The 22,543-nt window shown below is 37.6% G+C and overlaps 1 protein-coding gene across 2 annotated transcripts in view; it reads right to left on the bottom strand.

Moving 5' to 3' along the window:
- Positions 1-22,543, bottom strand: part of Nipped-B (Nipped-B cohesin loading factor) — an 804,192-nt gene that overhangs the window by 710,303 nt on the left and 71,346 nt on the right. For both annotated transcript variants that reach the window (XM_068226150.1, XM_068226151.1), the window contains exon 5: positions 6,728-6,853. The gene's annotated coding sequence lies outside the window, so the exon portion shown is untranslated. The remainder of the gene's footprint in view (positions 1-6,727; positions 6,854-22,543) is intronic.

Genomic DNA, 22,543 nt, shown 5'->3' with positions numbered 1-22,543 from the left:
TTCAGATCTTTTGCTTCCCAATGTTTATTTAATATCTTGACAGTGTTATGGTTTAGCCCATATGAACATGCAATAGTTGGCATCTTCTTGTTCTTGCTGGGTTTTATAACTACTTTTACGCAATATCTCATGATCTATTAGTTTCATGTCCGTATTGATATTTGATACCCATAAATATAAAGATAGGAAGCTTCAATTTAATCAATACTTTATTTAGGGTTATTAGTGTACAGGACTGGTTTCAACCATTTTAGAGGTCATCCTCAGCTGGTCATATATTGTAAAGTTAACATATAATTAAAACATCACTAAATTCAATGAAGAGTGTCACATGATATGAATATAAGTGTTATAGTATCAATATTACAGTTTCTTCCTCATGGCTATAAAACAATTAAGTTAAATGACCTGAATATGAGACTTAAATTCTACTATTCTATACATTAATAAAATATATTTGGTTGAAATACAATGTTCTTGAGCTCAGATTGTTCACTGTGTACTTGCAGTCTACACTAAAACTTTAGAGCTGAGTTGGTAAAACATATATGATTAAACAGGTGAGTTCATACAACGCTCTCGTATTCTTATACTTATGCTACTAAATTACATTTATATAACCAACCATATTTTCGACTATTAACATGACAGAGTATTAAAATAAGTATGATGTTGAATCCTTACCACTTGGACACTTAGTTACAGGTATGTCATTTTATGAATCGCTTCTATGAACATCCATATTATAATATGAAAGACAACTCCTTTACTGCAATGTTGTCCATGCAGAAGCTAGCATAAACTAAGCAATAACCAGGAGTTAATGCTGTGTGAAACATCACTATTTATGCATATTATTGCTTCTGGCGGGAAGCACTGGCCAATAATCTACTTCCCTTTGATACAATTTTCTCTCGGAAGTAAAACACAGTTTGCATTAATAGACTTTCGCTCTAACTGGCCGAAACCAAATATCGACTTTATATAATAACAATAAGTTACTTCACTGGTTTACCCACATAATCAATACATTAAGTACATACAATTAGGACCTTGTCCTTATTAAATTGTTCGTTGACATTATTGAAAAATATGGTATATGTTTCGCCTTAATTATGTAGGCATCATCAGCCATAATTTGACCTTAAAATAAAATCAGGCACCTGATTGATGATGATGATGATGATGATGATGATGATTGTTGTTTTAAGGGGCCTAACATCGAAGGTCATCGGCCCCCCACCTGATTGACTTATGAACTAATGTTAAAATAGGACTGTATTAAATCTTAAAAGACTGTGTGTAAAATTAACATGTGGCAATTTTTTTTTTAAATTGATGGCTTTACAAGGCTTGTAACTATCAATGAGGTGAATAATACAACAGTTGATTGTGAACTTGTGATTGAAGGAAGTTGATACATAATATTTAACTAGTAAGTGGTTAAAACCTGAAAAACATTCCGAATTATCAAATCAAATGCCGTCTTGTTAAAACGTGATGATTAAAATTTACATTTAAAATGTCATTAAATGGTGGTCTTAAGACTAATGAATAATCACTTATCTGCATAAGCTAAATGTCATTAGCATATGGTATATAGTATTTTCACTTTATTGGTGGTGTGAACGCTGGTAGCCCTTAGTTGATGTTCAAATTTGATTTGGACTCCTATGAACCATCTCACTTGATATGATGTTTTGACGTTACTATGAATTGTAAGCTTGCCTTGTGTGCTGGTCGAAAGGAGCAATGCTACAGTTGTGTTTAGATAAGCATATTGATCGTTGATTCTAAGGTGAAGTCTCTTGGCTTGCAGCGAGAGTAACTTCTTGTGTTGTGATCTTATGAGCTGCTGGCAACTGTCGAGTTTTGAACTCGACAATTGCCAGCAGCCCAGCCAAGAGACTAATTACATATTCAAACCTGGACATTTAGTATAAATATGCTTTGTATTTTAACTTGTTATAGACAGTTTTAATTATGAGGGTCAATTTTGTGTATTTTAACTTTAATGTGTATCTCCGTATAATGTCCCTTATTGGCTGATGACAACGTCCATGGATATTGAAACCGGTACCATAAACAAATGAGGTTGTAATTTTAACCGACAACACATCTTGCATTGAAAAGTTGAACCTTGTAGAATTTATTGTTTTGTGACATTTTAACAAGACTGCATTTGATTTGATAATTCGGAATATTTTTCCATTTTTAATCACTTACTAGTTAAATATTATTATGTATCAACTTCCTTAAATCACAAGTTCAAAATCAACTGTTGTATTATTCACCTCATTCATAGTTACAAGGCTTGTAAATATATCAATTTTTTTTAAAAATTTGCCACATGTTAATTTTACACACGGTCTTTTAAGATTTAATACAGTTCTATTTTAACATTAGTTCATAAGTCAATCAGGTGCCTGATTTTATTTTAAGGTCAAATTATGGCTGATGATGCCTACATAATTAAGGCAAAACATGTACCATATTTTTCAATAATGTCAACGAACAATTTAATAAGGACAAGGTCCTAATTGTATGTATTTAATGTATTGATTAGGTGGATAAAATAATAAAATAACATTGTTGTTATATAAAGTCAAATATCATCAATACAGAAGCAAAAATAATTTATATCACATGTAATAACAAAAGATCGAGTTTAGCAAAAACTGATTTCAACACCCTATTACTACGGCAAATACAGAATTTTTTTCAAAAGGCCATGCATGGCAACAAGGTTGATACATAACTACAGAATTCTCAATTTCTAAAATTTGAACATTTATAGATTTTTGAAAGAAGTTCCTCCATAGTCCTTTTTAATACTACATTTTAATCTTTTCTCCGACTCATTTTTTTGTATTCTCTCCATGATTATGGAAAGTTACATACATACATACATCATTATAGACTGTTATGCCTTTCAAGTTTAATCTCAAAAATAGGTACTGTAATTCACTTTAATGAATCTTCTGTCCGCTGCAATCCCCGAAGTCCAGCTGTTTGCTTCATTTTTACTGCAAGTTCATCCATTCCCAGAGCTTTTCCTCATATCTTCTTATGTGCCAGCTACATGTCTGCCATTTCAATTTCTTCTGTCAGCTGGATATCTTTTGTTTTAATACCAAAAGGCTCTTGCACTTAAAATCATGAAATAATTCATCCCATCTGCTTTTTATGTCTGCTGGTGTTGTCAATATTACTCTACCTTTGTCCTTTACAAATACAGTAGAACCTCGTTTACCCGGATCAACTGGGACCAGGGCCGATCCGAGTTAACGAAAATCCGGGTTATCCAGAGAATGACGGGAAAACGAAAGAAAAAACATATAAATCACCGAAATATTTTTAATGGAGTTTAGAAATTATTATCGACACACTTTCACCTAAAAACACATACACTGTGTGCACTGTAATAGCCTATGTATTTGCACTGTACTCAATATAGCTACAAACTAGTCGGTAGTAAAAAAGGCAGTGAGCTTCTGTTGTCTCAGTTTAGTGCATCGCTTACGAGCAGCGCGATCTCGCATCCGCTTGAACAGTAGAAGTTCATTTGGCAATGTTTCGGCTTGAATCTCGAAATACACCATCAATTTCTCAATGTTTGCTACTGCTTCTGTGTGGGTCATAACCACAACTGGTTCATCAACACTGTCTGAATCTGAATCCTGTTCATTTTCATTTTCAGTAACACTGCATGATGCAATTATCAACCAAATGTTAATGTCTGCTTCATCAACATCGGAACAGCCATCGATATTTTTTAAAATGTCTATAAAATGTTCTTCCACACTTATTTTTTCTTCTTCTTCAATGTTGCTTTCTGGCAAGTCACACACACCAGGCCACAACCTTTTCCATGACTTTAATAAAGTTTCTCTACCAACCTGGTCCCAAGCTTCCGCAATAATATAAATAACAGTCTTTACGTTAAAAGATTTCAGCACCTCTACCACACCATGCTCTCCATCGTTCTCTACCAGTTGACTTACCATTTGCCTTTTGTACACTTTTTTCATTTTTTTCTAGAACTCCTTGGTCCATCGGTTGAACAAGAGAAGTTACATTAGGTGGTAAAAACTTCACTGAAATTTCATCTTTGACTAGCTCATTGACAGACGGATGCGAAGGTGCATTGTCAATCAGCAAAATCGCCTTGTTGGGAAGGCCACACTTCGTCAAATATCTTTTTACTGACGGCACAAAATTCTCGAAAAACCATTGTTTGAAAATGTCACTAACCATCCAAGCACTTTTTTGTGATCTGTAAATGACAGGCAATGAATCTTGTTTCATATTTTTCAATGCACGGGGGTTTTTAGACTTCCCTATTATAAGGAGAGGAAGTTTGTGGTTTCCTGACGCATTGCTGCAAGCCATTATGGCGAGGCGGTCTTTCCCTTTTTTATACCCTTTGGCTCAATCTTCTACTTTTGAGGCTAGCGTTTTACTCGGCAACATCTGGTAGAATAAACCGGATTCATCGGCATTTTAAACTTGATCTGGCGTCAATTCTTCCTTTTTAATAAAGTCCTCAAACTCTTTTTTAAAGTTTCCTGCTGCTTCAACATCACCTGACAAGGTTTCCCCAGTGATTGTAAGTTGACACACTCCATGCCGTTTTTTCCATCTGTCCAACCATCCCTGGCTAGCTGTAAAATTTGGATCTCCATGGGGCAACTGTTTGTTCAAATTCAATGCTTTCTGTTGGATGATGGGTCCAGAAATCGGCAAACCACGTTCTCTTTCAGCACAAAACCAGGCAAACAATGCTTCATCTAGAGTTTCTAGTTTAGCAGTTTTTGCTTTACACCGATTATGCAAAATGTCCTTAGAAATCATCTTGAAACAAAAGTCTTCAATGCGATTTCTGTTCTTTTTCCAATCAGATACGGTCGATGTTCCTACTCCAAACTCAGCAGCAATGTTCTTTAACGATTATCCCTTATCAATTCTTGTCAATGCTTCCATCCTTTTTTCCATAGTCACAACAATGTTTTTACATTTCGTCGCCATCGCGGACAATGAGCAAACGAAACCGCAAAACAATACTGTACCTCAACCGTGAAGCTAGGAAAACTCGTGAACACTACCGAGATTGCAGCGCAACTGAGGAACGTTGTTTCTTAGTCAATGTCAAGTGCGAGGCGCGGGTGGGAGTAGGAGCGGGCTGAGTCACCAGTCTGCTGCGTAGCAACAGCAGGTGGGGTAGGTGCAATGAACTCGCCCGTTGCCAAGAGAATCCGAGTAATGTACCTACCGAGAATAGCAATTTATCGTCTGTAAAACAAGTCTTCATTTACTACGCTGAAAAACATAATTTCTTTTTCAAAACTGGTCCGGGTTAACGAGGTTTCACTGTACAGAGTAAACAGTTTATTTTTTCTCCCTGTCCTCAACAATTCCTTAGGATAGTTTGTTTCCACTGTTTAGATCCCTACTACTTCTGGGAAAATAAATTCCATTTAGAAATTCTTCCCATCTTCAGTTTTTACCATCATTCAGTAATAGTTTAAGCACATAAACTTCCAGCACTAATAAATAAAATAGTAGGATGCTAAAAGGTTTGTTTTGTCACTTATTCAATACATATAAATTTTACAATTTAGGAATTTATTATTGATTCCACTTGAGACATGTTTCGCCCTTCATTGAGGGCATCATCAGTCAAATTACCTCCTCAAGGCAAAAATCAGGTACCTGGCTAGTAGTTGACATGCACAAATTAATACATATTATTAATACACACTACAAAAATTAAATAAGAGAAACAGTTGTACAATAGTGATGGTTGAACATATAGGTTTATACAATAAGAAGTCAGCACCAATGCGTAAAATTAAAATAGTAGAGTTCGGCAGTGGTGCTCCGGAGAACAGTTGACGCAATCGTAGGAAAATAAAGTTTTAAAAATATTTCCATTATAACAATCAAGGGAGAAAGGGTGTAGTGCTCGGCGTCAATGTCTGTAACCAAACAATTAATGTCAATGGTTGGTAACTATACAGTATTTAAGTTGTCCAATTGAACAGTTGAGAATAAAGTTTTGGTTATAATGTAAATATTTTTAAAACTTTATTCTCAACTGTTCAATTGGACAATGTAAATACTGTATAGTTACCGACCATTGACATTAAAAACTTTATTCTCAACTGTTCAATTGGACAATGTAAATACTGTATAGTTACCAACCATTGACTTTAATTTTTTGGTTACAAACATTGACGCCGAGCACTACACCCTTTCTCCCTTGATTGTTATAATGTAAATATTTTTAAAACTTTATATTTTCCTATGATTGCGTCAACTGTTCTCCGGAGCACCACTGCCGAACTCTAATATTTTAATTTTACGCATTGGTGCTGACTTCTTATTCTATAAACCTATATGTTCAACCATCACTATTGTACAACTGTTTCTCTTACTTAATTTTTGTAATGTGTATTAATAATATGTATTCATTTGTGCATGTCAACTACTAACCAGGTACCTGATTTTTGCCTTGAGGAGATAATTTGACTGATGATGCCCTCAATGAAGGGCGAAACATGTCTCAAGTGGAATCAATAATAAATTCCTAAATTGTAAAATTTATATGTATTGAATAGGTGACAAAACAAACCTTTTAGCATCCTACATTCAGTATCTTCAATACGGATAACAATGATTTTTATCACTTGCAAATAAAATAGTTGTAGACATAGATGTAGCTCACCGGAGGTATCAGTAAGGACGAAATAATCCGTAGAAATTATTAGATAATGAAACACACAAAAAGGAACTCTCGAAGTGCTTGCTATGTCATGGATTCTCTGAGAGTTATTCAGCAACAAATGCAGACCTGAAAGAGAGAGCACACTTTAAATATCTCGCATGACAAAGATATAATCATGACACCAAGTTCATTTCATATTGTCTGTATAAAAACAACTATTTCTCTTCAGTCTTCTACAAGTCTGTTTTATACACTGACTGACAGAGCAAATGCCACACCAAGAAGGAGTGGTCAGAACTTTATGCCAATTGCAGGGTAGACTGACGTCACTGAGGTATGCTCATGATGTGAAATGCGCCGCTGTGCTGCGCACGTAGCGAACGATAAATGGGACACGGCGTTGGCGAATGACCCACTTCGTACCGTGATTTCTCAGCCGACAGTCATTGTAGAACGTGTTGTCGTGTGCCACAGGACACGTGTATAGCTAAGAATGCCAGGCCGCCATCAACGGAGGCATTTCCAGCAGACAGACGACTTTACGAGGGGTATGGTGATCGGGCTGAGAAGGGCAGGTTGGTCGCTTCGTCAAATCGCAGCCGATACCCATAGGGATGTGTCCACGGTGCAGCGCCTGTGGCGAAGATGGTTGGCGCAGGGACATGTGGCACATGCGAGGGGTCCAGGCACAGCCCGAGTGACGTCAGCACGCGAGGATCAGCGCATCCGCCGCCAAGCGGTGGCAGCCCCGCACGCCACGTCAACCGCCATTCTTCAGCATGTGCAAGACACCCTGGCTGTTCCAATATCGACCAGAACAATTTCCCGTCGATTGGTTGAAGGAGGCCTGCACTCTCGGCGTCCGCTCAGAAGACTACCATCGACTCCACAGCATAGACGTGCACGCCTGGCATGGTGCCGGGCTAGAGCGACTTGGATGAGGGAATGGCGGAACGTCGTGTTCTCCAATGAGTCACGCTTCTGTTCTGTCAGTGATAGTCACCGCAGACGAGTGTGGCGTCGGCGTGGAGAAAGGTCAAATCCGGCAGTAACTGTGGAGCGCCCTACCGCTAGACAACGCGGCATCATAGTTTGGGGCGCTATTGCGTATGATTCCACGTCACCTCTAGTGCGTATTCAAGGCACGTTAAATGCCCACCGCTACGTGCAGCATGTGCTGCGGCCGGTGGCACTCCTGTACCTTCAGGGGCTGCCCAATGCTCTGTTTCAGCAGGATAATGCCCGCCCACACACTGCTCGCACCTCCCAACAGGCTCTACGAGGTGTACAGATGCTTCCGTGGCCAGCGTACTCTCCGGATCTCTCACCAATCGAACACGTGTGGGATCTCATTGGACGCCGTTTGCAAACTCTGCCCCAGCCTCGTACGGACGACCAACTGTGGCAAATGGTTGACAGAGAATGGAGAACCATCCCTCAGGACACCATCCGCACTCTTATTGACTCTGTACCTCGACGTGTTTCTGCGTGCATCGCCGCTCGCGGTGGTCCTACATCCTACCGAGTCGATGCCGTGCGCATTGTGTAACCTGCATATCGGTTTGAAATAAACATCAATTATTCGTCCGTGCCGTCTCTGTTTTTTCCCCAACTTTCATCCCTTTTGAACCACTCCTTCTTGGTGTAGCATTTGCTCTGTCAGTCAGTGTATATTCCTACAGGTAACTCACATACATCACATAGAAGACAAGATACTCAGCATAACAGATACACCACTTATATTTCTTTTATTCCAATCACATTTCATGGATTACAGTTAAGTGCAGTTACTAATATAAGTCCTGCTGCAGACTCTCGATAACTTTTTTTTTCTATTCTCAAAAAAAAATACAGCAAAAGCATCATTGGTTATAACAAGAAATTTGTTACAACAGCAGTCATTGAATGTATCATAAAATTCCTTACACCTTATACAAGGATACCTTTTGATTGAAATCAACAGTATTTCATTAATTCATTCATTGTTAGAGTGATTCATATCATTAATTCATGTATTATTACATTAATTTGGCTGTCAATATTTTAATTCCTCTTCATAAATCCAGTTTCTCTAAACTTTGCAGTATATTACAGCAAAACCTGCCTAAAGCAGGCATTAAATGTTCTTCCAAAAAAGTACAGGTGATCGCTAAATTAAGGTTGCAAAATTTTAGAATTGGGGAAGTTTATAATTGTCATATGATTAGCTAGAGTACAGCTTACAGTATATTAAAACTAGCATACATATGCAATGATTGGTTAATATCTTACATAATTTATGTAAAATATTACAAAACAAAGTATGCCTATACTGAACAAACCCAGTTGAAGCAGGTGCATAAATGCCTTTAATGAGATAGCAATACATAGAAAGTGCACCAGAGTTTATGCTGAAATGGGATTTTAAATGCAGAAAGACAACTTTCACTTCAATTTCAGGTTGTGAAATTTACAAGGAAGTTAAATAAAAATAGTTTATAAATTTATTTTGAGGCGAAGGACGACATGCTGGAACAGTCGCCTAGTCCTAGATTCCCAACCTGAGCATCCCATGCTCAAATTCTGGTGACTTTAGTTAGGTTTTTCACTAGGACCAATAAGTAGCAGGAGAAAGGTCATCTGGTCTTAAACCCCTGGCGAAGTCCTAAACATTAAGTCTGGGTGCTCCTTCGTTACCACATAAACTCTTAGATGGAAAAATATTTCCATTCCACTCCACTCATTTATTTCTGCTAACACACACTTTCATAAATTATCACTAAAATGCAGATTCTCCAAATATCTACATTCATTTTATATAGTAGATATATATATAGTGGAAGCCATTTCTCTTCAGTATCGATAATTTATAACAGCTAAGTTCTTCCGTCCTTCAAAGATTAAAGATAAAATAGATTTAGAAACTGCATGAAAACGATAACATTAAATAACAGATAAAATCTGAAAAAGATGCCATTAATAAAAAAGAGAATGACATGGTTTGTTCTTGAAAGAACACCATCATTAAAGTTTATTGAATCACACTTTCATTTTTTTTAAATATGAATTCATGAATATTATTAGGAGATGTACAAACATTTGTTAACATTCTGTCCAACACTTTATATTAGTGTTAGAACTTATCATAAAGCAGTATTCCTTTTGTTTCCTCTCACCTCAATAGTCCAACTGGGAGTGCAATATGCCATCATTGCGTTAAGCTAGCTGGCTTGTTTAGCATTAGTGAATTAATAATTACAAAATTTAACACCGTTTGAAAAATGACTGTGCTTTACTGGTATGTGACTTACTCATTTTTTAAATGTTATTTGCTTTATGTCCCACTAACTACTTTTACGGTTTTCGGAGACGCCGAGGTGCCGGAATTTAGCTCCGCAGGAGTTCATTTCTGTGTTGGTAAATCTACCGACACAAGGCTGACATATTTAGGCACCTTCAAATACAACTGGACCGAGCCAGGACGGAACCTGCCAACTTAAGCCACTAAACCCAGCATATGAGAATTAATCATTATCAGTGTGTAATATTTTTTCCAATTTTTTTTTTTTTTTTTTGCTTTACATCGCACTGACACAGATAGGTCTTATGGCGATGATAGGATAGGGAAGATCTAGGAATGGGAAGGAAGCGGACGTGGCCTTAATTAAGGTACAGCCCTTGCCTGGTGTGAATATGGGAAACCACAGAAAACCATCTTCAGGGCTGCCGACAGTGGGATTCGAACCCATTATCTCCTGGATGCAAGCTCACAGCTGCATGACTCTAACCACACGGCTAACTTGTCCGGTCCAATTGGTTTTACGTTGCACCGACACAGATAGGTCTTCAGGTGACGATGGGATAGGAAAGGGTTACGAGTGGGATGGAAGCACAGCCAACTCGCCCGGTGCGTAATATTTGAATATTTTAAGATCTGTGCTGATGGCCATTATGTTGACGGCTTCATCATATATGTGCTTTTAATAGGATGAGTGTCTGTAGTATCTGAGTTTGAGTGTTCTTTGTACCTAGCATGAAAATTACGTTTTGTTGGGCAATATACACTCCAAGAAAAGAAAAAAAAAAAAACCCATGCCACATCCCTGAAGGCCGTGTTTGGTGGTACCAGAGTATAATATGTGCATAATGAGGGGTTGTATTAGTGATTTGTCTCTGACATCGGCGACCAGATGATGCTCAGGAGGCCAGTCCGTGCGCACTCTGTTTTGAGTCTGCAGGCAGTATCTGTTGCGAGATTACAGGTGAAGAGTGTTTGTCACATTCATTCTAGGGTACAACCATGCCCTGCCGATGAGTACTCGCTGCTCTTGAACAACTGCAGCCATTTGAACAGGGTCGCATTGTGGGCCTGTGGGAAGCTGCATGTACGTATCAACGGATTGTTACACATGTTGGGCACAATGTATCGGTGGTGTGTCGCTGCTTTCAGCAGTGGTCTCTGGAACATTCTTAAACCCATAGACCAGGCTCCGGACGTCAAAATTGATGCACTGAGCGTACAGCGGTGGCTGACAGATCATTATACAGGAACAAAATTCAGTCACATATTGCACCTGCTATGTCACAAAAAACCACTGGGAATTATCTGCTTGCAGCAGGATTACGATCATGTGTGCCTCTGACCAGGCTACCAATGACACCACGACACCACCAAGCACGGCTATTCTGGTGTCATTAAAGAGTCAACTGGAGAGGGGAATGGCACTCTGTTGTCTTCAGTAACGAGAGTAGTTTCTGTCTGTATGCAAATGATGGACACCCAGGATCCACCCCATGCTTGATCGTGTGTAGGGCCATCAGTTACAACTTGCAGTCACAGTTAGTGTTTCTGCAGGGTAACGCAACCGGTGCCCGCTACATTGTACAGGTTGTTGTCTCTGTGCTACTGCCATTTCTTCGACGGGAAGGTGATACGCTTTTTTCAGCAGGATAATGCATATCCACATACAGCTCCTGTGACACTATGTGCTCTACATGGTCTACAACAACTGCCCTGGCCAGCAAGATCACCGGATCTCTTGCCAATTGAATAGATATGGGACATCATGAAGCAGGAATATAGGCACTCTTCAGAGCCTGCACCAACCATTGCTGAATTGCAACAAAAGGTACACAATGCTTGGGACACTATTGCAGGATGCTATTCGGCACCTTTATGATGGCTTGCAAGCACGAATTTCAATTGTTTGCCAATTTTGGTAAATACCAATGACAAACACAGATACAGTTTTGTAATATACCGTACATAGTATATTTTACATGTAAGTAAACAATAAAACACTTACATTTACTTACATATGATTTTACACCATCAATTTAGTAACAAAATATTGCATTGTAATACACCTCACTGTTTGTTCTTTTGCAAAAAATCCGTCATTTTGCACCGGCGTAAAGAATGAAACATAGCAGATGATGCAATGTTCCTCCAACACCTCACAAACAAGACATCAACAGTTGTACAGTTCTCGAAAATTGACGTCGTCCAAGCATTAGTATTTGCTGTTTACTGGCACAGAAAGTTAGCTATGTTCTTAAAACTGCGCAAATTCCTCAACTTCCCTATTATGAGCCGAATCAATCACCTGACTTGAAACCCATTGGAAAATCTGAGGGACCCTTCTCTGGAGCATAACAACACTGAGCATTGTTACGCTCTCCTTACAGAGTTTACCTCCATGGCATTTCTCACCCTTGAACGCATACATTTTATCAGGTAGAAGCTAAAAAATTAATCCTACTTCATTTCCATTAAAAACATCATCAGGTCTATTAGTCCTTGAAGATTTTCGGCAGTGTTGTACCTCTACAAGTCTGAACAGGACTAATCCATAATAAATAATAATAATGTTATTTGTTTTATGTCCCACTAACTACTTTTTTTAAGGTCTTCGGAGACGCCGAGGTGCCGGAATTTAGTCCCGCAGGAGTTCTTTTACGTGCCAGTAAATCTACCGACACGGGGCTGTCGTATTTGAGCACCTTCAAATACCACCGGACTGAGCCAGGATCGAACCTGCCAAGTTGGGGTTAGAAGGCCAGCGCCTTAACCGTCTGAGCCACTCAGCCCGGCGACTTATCCATTAGATGCCTTGAAGTTACATTTTGGCAGCTAATTGTGATGTCTGCCTGAATCACTGTTCCATCAATATGAATATTCAAAGCCCGAGCGTGTTTAAACCAATTCACCAGAAGATATTCTAAATGTGGAAACTAACTTTTACGAACATATTTCATTTGGCTGCTTCCTCCTACCAGACAAGTATCCTCAATCATTTTTCAATTGCTTACAATTGTATTAAGTTGTCGTAGGAACGTCCAACATCCATGGGATTTTCACACGTTTCATGTGTGGATTAGCATCCACTTTCTCAATAAACTTAAAATTTTTTGGCATTTGTACACAGTCTAGCTTTCTTCTTCTCCAAAACAGAATGTCCTGCAAAAGCCTAATTTACGTACGTTGTTACACAATTCACTTACGAACATAAAATTATGCATCAACACGTCAGCTGAGCTAGCGCTGCACAAACCAAAAAACCACAGAAAATATTAGAAGTGAAGCTTCCACAGTGTGTAGATTTATTTTGTTCTTCTTCCAGGTTGAACCATGTTGTTGTTTTCTGTACATTCCATACAGTTTGCCAACATTTCAAATACATTGCAGTATTCTTTATCAAGGCAGCTGAAATACCTCTACTTGATCCGAGTAGTTTTATTGCTGCCTGGGAGACAGATTACCTTGGGACAAGCAATGTATTTGAAATTTTGGCAAACTATATGGAATGTACAGAAAACAACAACACGGTTCAACCTGGAAGAACAAAATAACCACAGAAATAACTGACACTCACTGTAGCTGTAGGCTGATGCGCTACTGCACTACACAGTACGGAGCTGCGAAATTAAGTTCTTTACCAAATACTTACCCAACACTCACAGAAAATGCAGGCTGACATGCTACTGCACCACCCAGTCCGGGGCCATGAAATTAAATTCTTTACCACATCCTTACCCAGGCCAGTTGTCGCTGGTATGTCGTGCACGCAGGGTGGCCGGGAATGCTAATTTAAATTTCTGACTGCAGGAGTTACGAACGTATTGAAGAGCGACATAAATGGACTATCCAGGTTTCTTTAGCACGTATTTAATAGGATATGGACTGGGACTTTGGAATAATGGTGTATTAACGTGCTAGAGAGAGACATCTTAGCCAGTTTCATCTGTATTATAATTAGTGACATTGGTTTTAGAGTTCACTTAGAAACCTTACCACCCAACATAACACAATAATGGTTTGAGGCATTATCTGTGAATTATTACCTACTCTTTCTCAGCAATAAAAAGACTTGTGAATAATTTCTGCACTTGAACATGACAAGGAAACCCTTCGATCTGATAACATGTCTTTGTATATATATGTATATAAGAAAATATTTATTATTTTGCCATCTATATATAATCATTATATTTAAACAATGTTTTAACTTGTATGTTAACATTCTGTATTGTATTGAATAAGTGGCAAAATGATATATGATACTTTCAATACAGACCAAAAATGATTTTTATTACTTGTAATGTCTTTGTATGCTGAACATCTTCCCGCACTATCAATATTTGAAACTGAAAAGCACGTAAGTGGCTGAGACTTGGGAAAAAAAAAAAAAAAAAAAAAAAAGTTGTGACCTTCCAGCAATCTGACAGAACACTGGTCACAGCCACATTCACTTGTTTCTCCTGCAGATTCTCTTGTAATGTTCTGAAGAGCTTGATAAACTGTTAGAAAGTCTGTTTCTGAAACACCATCTACCACAGAGATGTCTTTAACTTTACCCAGCAGGCTGTTGTCAAGAGAAAGGTGGAAGGTCGAAAAGTTCAGCAGTGGCTGAAAAAATTTAGCTGCAGAGTCGTTATTGATAAAATAATATAGGTCAGCTTTGCAACAGTTTTCCTGCCACTTGGTTGATTCTACTTCTGAATCTTTGCTGCCGGTCATCACCTAGAGTGGTTAAGGATATCTGTAATTTAACCACTTTAACTGCCACAGAGGTTAAAATGACTGCTAGATATTTTCCAAACTCTATCATAACTACAGTTTTTGTTATAGGATATTGAGCTTCAGTGACTTTTCCTGGTTATTGGTCATTATCAACCATCTCTATAAATATAAGAATTTTGTCTGGAAATTGTTCAGAATTAAAAAAGAATGGTCTTTCTGTATAAGTCATGTCCACAGTAAAAAGGAAAGCACTTTCTTACTTTCCGTCATCTCCATCTGTCTGTACACATGCGCATCAGGAGAATATGGCTGAAGATAATTTAATGAAAATCGGTATGTAAAGTCAGGGAATAAGGTACTGCAATCTATGCTATACATGAATGTATTAACGCTGAGTGAAATGGTAGTTTAGGGGAAGGACTAAACTTAAATTCTCAAAAATCTATTTTATTAATGGCCCTATTGATAAATACTACATTAACTAAAGTTATCTAGAACTGAATTTCCGATATGTCATACATTTTTACCGAACCGGCTATGATAACAGACATTCATGAATTTTGATTTTTGTTGCTAAGTCTATATCAATGCCGAGCCACGAGAAAATGGATGAACAGAATTTAATGAAAATCAGTATTAAAAGTTGGGGAATAAAGCACTACACTCAAGGCTATAACTTTATTCACGCTGGATGAAATGGTAGTTTAGGGGAAGGAACTTAAACTTTAATTATGAAATACCTATATTTTAATGCAGTTGATTAAAATCTTATTCGCGTGTACATGAATTCATCTAGAATTCTGTATACAATGTAGAATTCCATAGCAAAGCACAGGTACACCAGCTAGTAATAAATATAATTGATTTTGCATCACTGGTTAGGGCATTAGTATAATTACAATTGCCAGAGTGGTCATTTTAACTGGTGTTTTAATTATGTAAATAAAATGTATTATAACACATGTCTGCAGCTCTTGTTTAGATATAACCATCTGCTCATAATTATTCTATCAACAACAGGAATGTTAATTAATAAAACAACAATGGAACTCTTAGTATATTAAACTATAAAATTTGTTTCCTTTGCAGCATCACCGGTAGTGTTGCCATTTGTCAGCATGTCACAGTACAGTATACAATTCTCGTAGACACCACTTCTCACCAATACAGAGTTGTTGAGTTTATTGGATGACATTCCAGAAGATATGGCTGATGTAAAGTCCTAAAGGAGAAGATGAAGATCACTGCTATTCAAAAAAGCAGCGATTCAGATCACGCTCAAAAACCGAATTGTTCAGGATGAAGGCAAGTTGCTTTTATTATTGTTGTTGTTAATATTATGTCCACCTCCATAGTGGAATGGTTAGCGCTATTAGCTGCCATCCTCGCAGGTCCGGATTTGATACGTGGTACTGCCAGAGATTTAATGGCAGGTGGGATGGTATGTTATTAAAATGATACCTGCAGCTCATCTCCATTGATAGTGTGCCTGAAAAGAGCTGTATCACCCCAGGATGAGGACACATGTTTTTATTATTATTATTATTATTAATAATAATAATAATAATATAATATTATAACAAATAAAATCTCTTGACTTATACCATATGCGAATTGTAATGATGCCACACAGGCTGAATGCTGACTGGTTTTCAATTAGTCTATTACAGCTGTAGAAACCATAACCCGTAATGCACGGCATCAGAGGGGATGTGTCAATGAAGATAAAAGCCTCCCAGGGTTAGGTACTGGTATCAGACTTACGGAAGACTACACCTGGTAGGTTTGCTCGCCATACCATCTTGAACGAAAATCCATAATCAATGCGGCATATTTCTGATGACAGTGTAACAAGTGCAAGGCATCTTTTTATTGACGAATCAATATTGAAACAGATAAAGCAATGCACCCAACAGAGGCAAAACAACAATAATGAATATACAGTACAACCTCGATAATTCAAAATCGGTAAATTCAAAATCCCGCCTAATTCGAAGAAGCTCTCGTTCCCGGAAACATGAGATACAGTTTTGCATGTTATTTAAATTGTTTAATTCGAAATACAGATAATTCGTAATTCGAAGTACAATTACCGAAATTCAGACTTTTAATTCAAAACTGCCTTTACAGTTTAAAACAATAGTATGTTACAGAGTAATTTCAATTCGAAATTTATTCGCGTCATAATAGAACGTGTGTTCCGAAACGTGGAGGGGTAGCTTTCCGCACTTATACTCACTTCCGTGGGTCTACAGTGAGCTTCATGTTTGCTAAATTGAATGAAATCGGAATTCTTTTTTCAACCTTTTAAGGAACGCCGTAATATCACGCAACAGGCAGTGTGCGGAAAAACAGAATCCGCGAACACTGGCGATGCCGACAGTTGACAAAAAAACGTGGCTCATATAATAAACTCGTAGGCACCGAACAATATTGTCATTGCCGACGAAACTGCATTGCTTTATTTTAATGCGAGCCCAAACGGTCTTATGGTTTTAAAGGAGAAAGTGCCAGCCGGGGAATCGTACAAAGGTCGGGGATGGGAGTCATTGTAGTGCGTTGCAATGCACATGGAAGCAAGAAACTTTATCCCCTCCTCATAGGAAAGTTCGATAAGCCACAATGTTTTAATGACATTGGGCACTTTCCTTCGATAAGCCACAATGTTTTAATGACATTGGGCACTTTCCATGCCAGTACAAAGCATCTAAAAATGCAAACAGTACAGAAATCCAAAAAATAATGCATTTGCACAGGGGAACCAGCATAATTTATCCTCGTCTTCGAATTGTGTGATTTTCTTTCTTTCGTTGCGTGAGGTTATGTTTGTCAGTGATTTATCCAAGTGCATTACTTGAACATTGTAAATGCACCTTGTTGGACACATTTCAGAAATAGTTCTTTCCATGGCATTTGAAAAGTTTAAACTGTGAATCGAGGTTAACTGCATGCAGTAACGGACCTTAGAACATTTTGTAATGGGGCAAGAGTTGGTACTTCTGAATTGTGAATTGGTGGTTAATTCGAAATCACGTAATTCGAAGTCCGATTTTTGAGTCCCAATGACTTCGAATTAACGAGGTTTTACTGTATGTGTGTACTGAGAACAAAAATATAATAATTTCAACAGCGGTCAAAATGACTGCCTTGGCATTTCTAGGTACATAATATAGTTCGGCAGGTCTTGTGTTAAAAAAAAAATACTTTCCCACAAGTTGCTACTTATTTAAACGTCCATTAAGTTCAGGGTACAATTTATGAGCAAATGGATACGATATTCCCTCCAAAGTGATGAGATCCTCAACAGAAGTACAATGTTCTTTGGCAAATGTAGCTTCACACTGTATAAACTATCCTTTCCAAAAACTTAGATCACAAAAATATGCAAGTGCTGCTGAATCAGAATTACACTCAAACTCTTTAAAATAACTTACAATATCCTAATATTATTCTGTACGGAGAACTGACACTATCCAGGAACCCGAGCGAGTTATTAGTGGTTAAGGAAACAATTTCACTGAATTTTCATTATTTTTGTATTTTTTCTTCATACAGACTACCTAAGATAGCCATGCTTACGTTTTCATGTGCTCAGAAATGCATTTTTTGTTTGAAGGGTGCACTCATTAATATCTTTAAGTTTGTTGGCATGTATTTTAGAAGTTTGTTGTTTTATCGGGGCCTAACATCTAGGTCATCAGCAGAGCACGTATTTTAGCAAGTCCACCTATTTATTGGCCCAGGATGGAACATGAGTAAGATTTTCTAATACAAGAGCTTTAAGAGCACGTGCACAACTTGTCACACATCTAGGGCCATAATGTTCTTATAGTCCACTGAGAAATACGTGAAAACTTCTGCCAATGCCTCAGAACACTCAATTGCAGTTAAGTTTTCAGTATTTTCACCCCTGCTACTTGTAGTATTGAAGCAGAACCATTCTCCTGAGTAATTCAGAACACGATAATAAACAATGGTTCACCATTCCTATTGTTGTCTCATTACAATATATAATTAATTTCTTCTCCTTCGTATCATTCTCATATTCTTCTCTCGCTTTAGGAGTACAATTCTTGTCGAAGTGTGTTTGCAACCAGAAGATTTCCAGCACCTAGAATAAAGGAAAATAGAATCTTAATAAAGTTGCATGAAGAGAAACAATGCTATCTCACATTGACAAGCTGGCACAAATCCCACTAAATGAATGTGTTTCCTTACCTTCAATGTATTTATTCATCCAAGCTTGAATATTATGGTGATCAAACTTGTGGAATGGAATGTTTGCTCCCACGAAAGCAGACACCATACTTAGTACAAATTCTTCCTTTTCAATTTTAACATGTTTAGCATTATCGAAGCTGTCTCCAATTGAAATTTGGTGTTTTTCTATTTCCGGGGTTTCTTTATTTTTCTTATGCACGTCGCTATTAAGATGTTTGATACATGAATCTTTTCATTCCCGTGTCACTCTCATATTACAGATTTTGCACATCACTTTCAGTTCCATATAACAAAAAAAGAAAGGAACTTACTTTGGCATATTCTAAAGCATGGGAATGTACAGTAACTATTGACGATTTCCCCGTGTTAAAATAATCTACAAAAATGACTGTAATGTGCTCTGAAAACTATACCCGTCTTTCACAGAAACTTGATACACATTGCTAGTACACTGAAATAGCCAATTCAAATGCCATTGTGATCAAGATTGCTCCATTCTACTTCAATTGTGAGGTAGTTGTCCCCTTAGCAGGTTGTAGTTCCTGTTTAGTAAATGCACACTGGTGATGTGCTTTCTTCTTCTGAAATCATGTACATCCTCTGCACTAACTAAGCACTTAACAGTTGTGTGTTCATATTAGCATGATATTCAGCCTTGTTCTTCCTCACCAAACTACAAACTCATTCCACTTGAGAATTGCTATGGTGTATCACAAGAATAGCCATCATTACCTTACTCAGAGAAGGGTACTTCCTTATTCCTGACATTAGTGATGTTCCATATTTCAAAGCAAATTCTGTCAGCCCTTTCATTCTTGTCAAATAAGAATCCAACCAATTGTAAATGACCAAACTATGTTTCTAAAGATTCAATTTCTTCTGAAGACAGAATTTTAGAAAACAGGTCCATCATTATTCTATAGAAAAAAAACCTTGGATTTCCTGTGGAAAACATCAGCAATTTCAGCATGCTTGAGAAACTTATTCTTCAATGGCCATTTGTTGACAATATACTTGCATGTTTTTGCACTGAGCGGTCAGACATCAGAATAAAATATCTTTTTTGTAGTTTCATCTAGACAAAATGCCCTTATGTTTACCCCAATGACCAACTCTGTCACGTTTTTGTAACTTAGCAGAAACAAATTTCATATCAAGCAAATTACTATGGGGCTCTGGAACCAGGGAGGCTGTCACAAAGCAAACAATAAAGTTGCCAAAAAATTTATTTAACTTTGAATGAAGTTTATGAATAAGTGGTCTCTCTTGTTGGAGGAATACATTTAAGGAGTTGAAAAGTGGAAGAACAGAGTTCAGGAAAAAAAGGTAAAGCTCTTCTAGGAACCTTAATACACACTGTACAAGAAATAACCAGCTGGTAGAAACATACATCGAAATTTTGTGTGTCAGCAATAGCATTCCTTTTAAACATTTTTGCCTCTTTGAACTCTTCAGCAAATAGTAACAAAAATTACTTAAAATCATATAATACTACTACTACTATTACTAACCCACATGTGGGGTCGCAGGTGTGAACTGTGTCGAATCTGTGGATTTGGCCCTGTTTTGTGACCGGATGTCCTTCATCCCTACATGGAGGGATGTAACCACTATTGCATATTTCTTTGGTGGTTGGTAGTGTATTGTGTTGTCTGAATATGATGAGGAAAGTGTTGGGACAAACACAAACTCCAGTCCCCGAGCCAGAAGAATTAACCAGGCGCAATTAAAATCCCTGGCCAGCCAGGCATCGAACCCGGGACCCTATGAATCGAAGGCCTCACCACTGACCATTCAGCCAATGAGTCGGATGAATATTAAAATTTTCATTAAAAATGAAGGAGCTTATCTTTGGAAACACCAGTCATAGTACTTGCACTGTCACATGCACAACCTACGCAGTTATCCCAAGGAATCCCCCTCTTCTTCTGTACATCATCCAAAACACTGAATATTCCTTTGCCTGTACTGTCGTCGGATTTCTGAATTGTAAGAATTATCATTGAAATTTGCATAGTTTCCTATTGAAAAGTGACAACTAATGTGTACAGCTTTTTGGTCATTCATTTGGTTACTGCCGTCTGCTGCAGCGTAAAGGTCAGTTACCTTTCCTTCAACTGCAGACGCCAAAGCTTTAACTAGTGCTCCTGTTTTTATTCTTGCACAACCATCCTTTGAAGATATTTTTGAATCAGGAAACATTTTCTTGAACAAATGTCCTGCATGGTCATTGCCGACTAAAGGCAAGTGGTGTCCAACAAGGAAAGTCGTAAACAATTACTCTGCATTTGTTACAGAGCTTTCGTCTTCCATGGATTTAGCAAAAATGGTTTAATTGATGTTTGTGTCCCTCAGCTTTACTCTATTTGTGTGCATTTTACTATCCACATGTTTATGACAATCCTCTTGTCCTCCATGCGCAACTGAAAAATCGGGACTTCACACACTACAAAACACGTGTGAAGGAGATGTTGAGAAACGCAGTAAACAGGGCCATTCTTTCCAGTATTCCCCCCTAAATTTTTTGACAATTTTATAGTTTCTTACTTGCGTCACTAATCCTGGTAATGTCATTACACGCATTTTTCTGCACAAGAAATCACTTCATTGTTCATTTTGATCCTTTCACATTTTGCAACACGCTTAGCATTTCCTAGAAGAGCAATGTACGTAAATTTGGCAATGAATACTGCAATGAATATTTCTTCATCAATCACATGCACTGTACAGTATTCACAATGGAGCTTGCCACCACTTTGCCGCCAAAACAAGAACAAAATAACTCATATACTTGAATGGAAGAAGGATCATGTGATGAACAACGACATCTCCACAAGATATACCACTTCATAGGTGGTTAGTTTTTGGGTACTGGAAGTACACACTGCGTTAAACAAGGGAGAGGAAAGGGCAGAGATATAAATGATCACTGAGAAATCCAAAAAGAAATATTCTGAGAATTCAAGTTGTAATGGCATTCCTCGTGTATCTTTTTGAACACTTCCTACATTTGCATTTAAAAATAAATAAAAAATTGCACTTTGTGGTATCTCATTTGTAAAGGCATAATTATGATGGAAAATTTGAAATTATGATGACTGATTCATAACAGCTGGCATCTCTGTTAACACAGAATTGAAGATGAAATTTGGATTTCTATCTCAGAAAATAAATATCATGATCACAAAATCTGTTGCATTACAGGCATTTTTGTGCATTTCAAAATCTGGTTTGGTTTAGTATATTCTTTATACTTACAGAGTTGCAAGATTACATTCTGTCTACGGGATAGGTGATTTTGTTCTTTTATTTACCACACAGCCACTTCCTATGCAACTCACTGTTACAATGAAGGATATTGGAGATTGTAGAATGAGATTGACCACCAAGTAAGAGGCTAACTTTAACACTATGGCTCAGGCAGTGAGACTGGGATTTTCATGGACTGTGCTTTGAATTATACATTGTGGTACAGTTTATGAATTTGATTTTACATACATAGAAAGTTTGAATTTCTTAACCTGACATCATATACTGCTTTGTATGATGTGACTGTGTTTATCAAGATTTTATGGAACAACAAACAAAAACAG

The sequence above is a fragment of the Anabrus simplex genome, chromosome 2, assembly GCF_040414725.1.
Source record: "Anabrus simplex isolate iqAnaSimp1 chromosome 2, ASM4041472v1, whole genome shotgun sequence".
NCBI classification, from domain to species: domain Eukaryota; kingdom Metazoa; phylum Arthropoda; class Insecta; order Orthoptera; family Tettigoniidae; genus Anabrus; species Anabrus simplex.
This window is presented reverse-complemented; position numbering and strand designations above follow the sequence as displayed.